Source organism: Bos taurus, chromosome X (assembly GCF_002263795.3).
Source record: "Bos taurus isolate L1 Dominette 01449 registration number 42190680 breed Hereford chromosome X, ARS-UCD2.0, whole genome shotgun sequence".
Classification (NCBI taxonomy): domain Eukaryota; kingdom Metazoa; phylum Chordata; class Mammalia; order Artiodactyla; family Bovidae; genus Bos; species Bos taurus.
The window spans coordinates 99,154,638-99,163,083 of NC_037357.1; the positions used below are offsets into that span (position 1 = coordinate 99,154,638).

An 8,446-nucleotide genomic window follows, 5' to 3' on the forward strand; every position below is an offset into this window, starting at 1 on the left:
CCTTTGCTGAGGGGAGCCTGGCAAGAAAGCGCTTTGTATCTAGAACTCTTGGGGTTTTCCTCCTCAAATTGATCCAGTACCATGGTCCGTTCAGCTGGAGAATTGAGAGGGCGATTACAGAGCGCTAGAGAGTGATGGTCTGGGAAACTGGGTTTTGGAAAATTTCTTTGTTACTTTTGTACGTGAAGACCTGTGACGTTTACACAAAGCGACGGGGCTGCCCATTCTGTCTGATAAAATGAGAACCTTTCCACTGCTTTTTAAAAAACTTGTTCTGGTTCGTTCTTTCTTTCTTTTGCTGCCCCAGGGTCCTAGTTGTGGCATGTGGGATCTAGTTCCCTGACCAGGGATCGGACCCAGGACCCCCACACTGGGAGCCTGGAGTCTCAGCCACTGGACCACCAGGGAAGCCCTGAATGAGAACTTTTTAGGAGGCTTAGTCTATGTTTCCTTCACCCTGACTTTGTTCTATTTATTTATTTGGCTGCACCGGGTCTTCATTGCAGCATGTCAGATCTTTAGTTGCAGTGCGTGAGATGCGGTTCCCTAACCAGGGTTTGAACCTGGACCCACTGCATTGGGAGTGCAGAGTCTCGGCCACTGGACCACCAGGGAAACTCCACCTTTGCCTTAACTGTGAAGGAGCCTTTACTTTCTTCTCGGTCAGTATGGATGTCAGGGACCTGTGGTGTGGTCCTTTCTCCTTACACAGAGACCTAGTGTGCACTCAGCCTTGGGCCCAGAGTTTGAACTTCAGCACCCAAACCGTTCATGCAGTCCTCCCTAGACTGGCTCTCCTCTCATTACAGATCATAATCCTCTGGTCCCATCTTTCCCACCTGAAAGAGTACCTTCCTGATAACAGCATTCCACTGACCTTTCTTCTGGGCTCTGCTCCCCTTTTCTTCTTCGTTTCCAGAGCAAATCTGTTCTCTCTGCTCCTTGTCTTTTTCCTCTTGCAGCATCTCTGCAGTCTTTGCTTGCGTGTGCACCTGGCATTCATCCTGGTACTGGGCCATCTGCTATGCCATTGCCCTGCCAATAGCTTCTTTAAATTTCTGTAGAGGCTCCTCCAGATGCACCCCCACCAACAGGTTCCCAGAAATGAAGTCTTGGGGCAAGTATGACCAGGATGTCCTTTTGCTTCAGCACAGGGATGAAGTCACATGGCCATGTGCCTCAGAACAGATCTGCTTGCTCAGCTACCAGGTTTGTACCTCTGCGCCCAGTTGGATCCCATTGATATCCTGGGTGAAGCACTGCCTTTTGCACTGTCCCTCAGCTTCTGGCAGCGTGAACTGGCTCCTCAAGGCACTTCTCCAGGGGCACTGGCAGGCTTTTGAAGAGAAAAGAAAACTGTGAATTCTCCATCCAATCCCACCCCATGGGAATCTCTTTCATCATCCATATTACAGAAGGGGCTTCCTTCTGGAGACTCACTGAGCAGCTGCTTCAGGTCCAAATCAGTTAGAGAGACCATAGCAGTGACCTCCTGGAACAACCCACTGTCAGAGGCTGAGCAGAAGATTGAGAGTGAGGGGTGCTACCCTGCTCCCACAGCCTTATGATCCTCGTGCATGTTTTTCCTAGGCCAATTTCTCATTTATAAATGTCTTTACATTTCTTTATCACTTCGAGCCTCAAGAACACATCTTCTTTTCCTTACCATCATGAAGAGCTGTGAAGCCCATTTGGGGAAAGCTGGCCTTTGTTCATTTCTTCTGCCACACCCAAGCAGAGCCCCCAGGAGCAAAGGACCAGCCCCAGGCACATTACATGGGCTTCATGACCTTAAGGGAGAGGGAAGTGGGGTCTCAGGAGGTGGGGGCAGTGCTGACTGGTCAGAAGCCCAGGGAGGAGGAAAGGAGGCCTGCTTTCTTTGAATAAATGTTATGCCTTCACTGGGCTCCTGGAACATCCCTAACATAATTATTTTCAAGTATTTTTTTTCTATTCCGTAACACTGACTTCACCTGTATTGAATTCATATCCGATTATTTTGTTAGATGTTTTTTTCTGTAGCATGAGATTTCTTCATGCACTCTAGGATTTTTTGTTTGCACATTCATTTGGAGTGCCTTTTCCTTTGTTTTATTTTCACTTACATCCTGACTTCATTCAGTTGTTTAGCAATTGCCTCCACTCGGTATCCATTTTGCAGTAGGAAATTGAATACAAGTGGCACCGTCGCCCTCTGTTTCCTAAGCTTGTAACTCCCTATACTATTGAAGAGACTTCCCAGATAGTGCTAGTGGTGAAGAACCCGCCTGTCGATGCAGGAGACATAAGAGATGTGAGTTCGATGCAACCCTCATCTCTTTGCTTAAGCTAGCTCCAATGGGTTTCTGATACTAGAAATTAAAAGGTTCAGTGAGGGATTTCCCTGGTAGTCTAGTGGCTAAAACTCTGTGCTCCCAGTGCAGGGGGCCCGGGTTCCATCAGATCAGAGAACTAGATCCCACATGCCACAACTGAGTTTGTATTCCACAACTAAAAAATCCAAGGAAGATGCAAGATACCATGTGTGGCAACTAAGACTCAGTGTAGCCAAATAAATAAATATTTTTTAAAATATAGGTGCAGTGAATACGTGTCTTTTGGGCATGCCTTGATCCAGTGTGTTTGTGATTCCTGTGCCAAGAACCACTGCACCCTTGCTCTGGGATTTCCTCCTTCCAGAACTCCCTCTTTGAAGTATCTATCTTGGCTCTCACTATGCAGGGGGAGAGTTTGGACATCTCTCCATACAAACTTTGTCAGGAAGATGGGATTTGGTCAGGAAAACAGAACCACTCTATGGACCGCAGGAAACCAAGAGGCCGAAGGCTTGCATGATGTGGGGAAGCTGAGGGAGTGAGGGTCTGTGGGCTGAGGCTGGAAGCTTGGAGGAACAGTCACTGAAGCCTCCAGTACAAAGCACTGGTGATTCTCAGAAGTCCTCCAGGAAATTAGCACAGTTGCTACACTTCTCAAGCGAAAATGGCTGAACCAAATGATCTCTAGGGTCTTTTCCAGTTTTGAGGTATGCTGAGTCTTTAACAAGGTCCAGAGAGCATCCTGGGTAGAATCATCAGTAGCAAGGAAAACATGAAAGGCTGGGGAGCTCAACGACTCTTAGTTGAGTGACAAGAGCCCCTGGCACACTGGCCTGTGAATGAGAAGGCAAAGCCCGGTGTTTCTACAGTTTTTCTCATAACTCTGGCTTTCCTGATCAAACCATCCCTCCATCCAATCCTGAGCTCTCTCTCATTGGTTCAGCCTCCTGATATTTGTACTATGACCTGCCAATGAGGATGTGTTCTCTTGCCCCAGCTGACTGCTCAGTGCTGATTCGTGAATGGTGTCATTATTCCCTGTGAGCCTGGAGGGGACAGAAACACTTTTGCTCCCTGGGTCTCCTTGACCAATTGACTTAACCAAATGCACAAGGATCTGGGACAAAGACCCATACCTTCCTTCCCACTTAGAAAATTAGCCCATCTTTTTGAAACCTCTCCTTCAGTCAGCCTGTTTTACTCACCTCACTGAATCTGTAAAATCTCCCTTGTACATCAAGACATTGTGAAAGGTTTACTTGCCTTCAGTCACGTGCTTTTCAAAATGTGTTAATTATGCATTACTCATTGAGTATGCTCTGAGCTGTTGCTGCTAATGTCATCTTATTGGACTGGGGAGAAGTTACTTGTAGCGGTTACGTAATCTTCAGACTTGCTGACAAGGAGTTTCACTACCATAATATGCTTAATTGGGGGTCCTCAATTTTGATTTATTGTCCTGATAAAATCAAATCCTTCTGGTATATTCTTCCTTTAGTAAGATAGTAAAGGGAGTCAGCATTTTCTTTTATCTAGATGTTCAACTTCTCTTCCGCAGACAAATACCATTGAAATATTGAAGTAATAATGATGGTCTAAACAGAGAACTCAATGTTCTTATACTAAAGATTAATGGGTTTTAATATTTTATTTGTCAAAGTAAACCATAGAGCATTATTTCATCTTCTCAAATTTTAGTCTCAGAAAGGATGCAGTTTCAGTACTCATATACATGGTGAAATTTATTGATCAGAAATGCTATCATTTCTTTGTAGTCTCCATAAATGGTTTGATTATCAAATAGACTGACATAGAACACTTGACAGTTCTTTCTTTATTATACATTGTAATTAATCTTGCAACCAGTTTTATTTGTCAATTTAAAAAAATGAGTCAGTGAAACATACAGTTAAAACATGGTGTGGTTCTATGACACATAGTCATGATTCACAGTCCAGAACAGGTCCATGCATAAACCAACTTTGCTTTTGATTAAACGGCAATGCATGTTTATACAGCATCCTCTAAGTACCCAAGGAAACCCTGTATTTGCAGCTGAAATGGGTATACTGCCACTTTGTCTTTTCAGAAGCATGGGTCAATTGCTTTTGGTCAAATACATTTTTGGTCCCATCTGTATAATCAAAGCAATAATGAATTGTGGCAGTTTTAAAATATGTCCACAAAGCCTTTGACACCTTTCCCAGGTGGGTTCTATGACCTCTCCATCCTAACCTGTACTGATGTTAGAGACTCATTTATAGTCTGGAGAATCAGAAAAGTGATTCACACAACTTTTGAGGCAACGCAATGTCTACTTGGTTCTCTTGGGGCACTTGCTGTGGCGCAAGCCAGGTGCCATGTAAGCAATCCAACCCCTCATGCTGTTGAGGCCACTTGGAGGTGCTTCACTTAACAACCCAACTGAACTCCCAACCAACACCAAACAGCCAGATGCATGAGTAAGTCATTTTGCACATCTAGCTCACTTGAGCCTTTAGATGACTCCAGTTATCGAGAGAGTCCAACTGAGCCCTTCTCCAATTCTGTGGTCAAATAGTTTTGAAGAGAATTCTGCATCTTAGGAGATTGAAAATGCACATTGTAACATTAAAGGCTCTGATAAGTCCTGCAATACATAAATCTAATAAATTTAGTTCAAATTTATTTAGCCATGGAACCATTTTGTCTTGAGACATCTATTAGGATCTGATTGATAAAATTAACACTCTGATTAATAAAGTTTTCAATTATAAAATTTTTCAGCTATGTGTTTAGTTATTCAGTTGTGTTCAACTCTTTGCGACCCCATGGACTGCAACCCACCAGGCTTCTCTGTCCATGGGGATTCCCCAGGCAAGAATACTGGAGTGAGGTGCCATGCCCTCCTCCAGGGGATCTTCCCAACCCAGGGATCAAACCCAAATCTCCTGGATTGCAGGCGGATTCTTTACTGTCTGAGCCACCTATAGCTTGGGACTATAGCTTGGCTCAGAATTTAGCAATAGAGCCTGTTACAGTTGCAATAGTTAACTAATTTCATCTTGATGAAGAAATCAAACTTCCACGGGGAGGAACAAATAATAGGGATGAGTTAAGGATCTGAAATATTATATCAGAAAATAAGAGGCTACTGGTTCAACCAGAAATTACACACAAGTGCAGGGAATACATCAGTAATCATCAGAAAGGAAGTTCCTTCTGGATAGGAAAACAATTGGGTTTTAAAATGTCCCTTGGTTCTGCTTCTTTTGGTAGTCCGAGGAGTGGCAGAAACTCCTGGCTGGGTCTTAGAGCAAATCAATTTATCTATCTACTTACCTACCTTCCTATCCATCCATTTTCATTCCTTTCACTTGAAGAGGTAATATATTCATATAGCATAAAATTCACAAAGAACAGAGTGATATACACTGAAAACTCTCCCTCCCACTCTGTCTTTCAATTACACTGTTTCCAGTTTCTTATCTCTCTTTCTCAGGGTTAACTTAAGCACATAGAAGCAAATACATATATATGTCCTTAAAACATATAGTACATATTATACATATTGTGTTCTGCACTTTGCTATTTTTAAATATGTATTTTAAAATATGTATTTTTAAAATACATATTTAAAGTAAACTAAAGAGCCTCTTGATGAAAGTGAAAGAGGAGAGTGAAAAAGTTGGCTTAAAACTCAACATTCAGAAAACTAAGATCATGGCATCTGGTCCCATCACTTCATGGGAAATAGATGGGGAAACAGTGGAAACAGTGCCTGACTTTATTTTTCTGGGCTCCAAAATCACTGCAGATGGTGATTGCAGCCACGAAATTAAAAGACACTTACTCCTTGGAAGGAAAGTTATGACCGACCTAGATAGCATATTAAAAAGCAGAGACATTACTTTGTCAACAAAGACATGGCTTTGTCAACAAAGACATGAATTTGTCAAAACAAAAGTCAAGGCTATGGTTTTTCCAGTGGTGTATGGATGTGAAAGTTGGACTATAAAGAAAGCTGAGCACAGTAGAATTGATGCTTTTGAACTGTGGTATTGGAGAAGACTCTTGAGAGTCCCTTGGACCGAAAGGAGATCCAACCAGTCCATCCTAAAGGAAATCAGTCCTGGGTGTTCATTGGAAAGACTGATGTTGAAGCTGAAACTCCAATATTTTGGCCACCTGATGCGAAGAGCTGACTTATTTGAAAAGACCCTGATGTTGGGAAAGATTGAAGGCAGGAGAAGGGGACGACAGAGGATGAGATGGTTGGATGGCATCATCAACTCAATGGACATGAATTTGGGTAAACTCCGGGAGTTGGTGATGGACAGGGAGGCCTGGTGTGCTGTGGTTCATGGGGTTGCAAAGAGTTGGACATGACTGAGCAACTGAACTGAACTGAAAGTAACTCCATATCCATACATGGTGAGTTTCCTTATTCTTATTTTTCTCATATTTTTCTCCACTGAATATTTCATTGTATGGATGTATCATAATATAATTAACCAGTCATTTATTGGTGTCTTTTCCTGTTATAAACAATGTTGCAATGAATAAATTTGGACATGCATCGCTTTGCCTGTGTGCAAATGTATCTGAGGATAAGTGACTAGACACGGACTCACTGGGTCAAATGTTGGCAGGTGTTGTTGGCGCCTGGCCCTGATCTCTTTTATGGGACTGGTGTATCCATTTCTTAGCTGCTTCAGGTGTTGGCTTCTAAAAATCTCACCTGTGCTTCCTTTTTCTTTCTTAATGTTAACTGAATTTTATTTTTCTTGGCCACATGCAGGATGATCTTAGTTCCCTGACCACGGGATAGAACTCATATTCCCTGCAGTGGAAGTGCAGAATGTTAACCTCTGGACCACTGGGGAAGTCCCTCACATGTGCTTTCTTTTCTGGGGAACTGCTGTTGACTGACAGTTGCTACCAGGCCCACAGATGTCTTGGAAATTACAGGCTCTTCTGGGGCCAGCCCCTGGACAATGACTTACAGATGTGTGGTTATCACAAGCCAGTCTCCTTGTCTCTGGGTGGAATAGATTCTGTGGTACATTCACTCAAGAGCCTCTTGTGGGATGCAGCTGAGGCTAGACAGATCTTAAGCCATGTCTTGCCCTATCCCCTTCCCCCGCCATCCTGCTTCCCTTACTCCTCTGAAGGTTTCTTCTGAGAACATTCCCTTAACAACTCATTTGTACAAGAATCCCTGTTTCAGCCTCTGTTTCTAGGGAGCCTAGACTAAGACAAATGTTATGTGCTCATCTAATTTTTTTGTTGTTAAATCACATTTTTTTAAATTAAGGTGAAATTCATGTAACATAAAATTTGTCATTTCAAAATATACAATTCATTTAGTGTATTCACAACATCTTTATTTCATTGGCTATAGTCCCAAACGACACTATACCCAGTAAGCCATCATATCCCTCAGCCCTTGACAACCAACCACTGTTTCTGTTTCTATGGATTCGACATTCTGAACATTTCATATAAATAAAATCATATAATCTGTGATCTCTTGGCGCACATGTAATTTTTAAAATAAATTTCATAGATATTGTTCAGTTGTCTCATAGAGGTTGCACCAATTTAGATTCATCCTAGCAATGTAAGAAAGTGTTAGGGAAAATTTTATCATCTTAATTGCTCACCAAGTATTAGTGAAAGAGTGAATATATGCTGTGTCTTATTTTGGTGTTAGTGTATTTGGAGTAGTGTGTGCATGCTAAGTCGCTTCGGCCATGTCTGACTTTTTATGATGCTGTGGACTGTAGCCCACCAGTCTCCTCTATCTATGGAATTCTCCAGCCAAGAATACTGGAGTGGGTTGCCATGCCCTTCTCCAGGGGATCTTCCCCACCTATGGACTGAACCCGTGACTCTTAAGTCTCCTGCACTGGCAGGTGTGTTCTTTACCACTAGCGCCATCTTGGGCTTCTCTGATGGCTTGGTGGATAAAGAATCTCCCTGCAGTGCAGGAGACACAGAAGAGGTGTGTTCAACCCCTGGGTCAGGAAGATCCCCTGGAGTAGGAAATGGCAAGCCACTCTGGTATTCTTGCCTGAAAAATCCCATGGACAGAAGACCCTGGAGGGATACAGTCCAAAGGGTTGCAAAGAGTTGGAGGTGACTGAGCC

General features: G+C 43.0%; 1 non-coding gene across 1 annotated transcript; it reads right to left on the reverse strand.

The window, feature by feature from the left end:
- Positions 1–542: 542 nt before the first annotated feature.
- On the reverse strand, positions 543–615 carry TRNAG-CCC (transfer RNA glycine (anticodon CCC)). Its single transcript has one exon. It is a non-coding gene; the product is annotated as a tRNA-Gly (tRNA).
- Between the last annotated feature and the right edge of the window lie 7,831 nt (positions 616–8,446).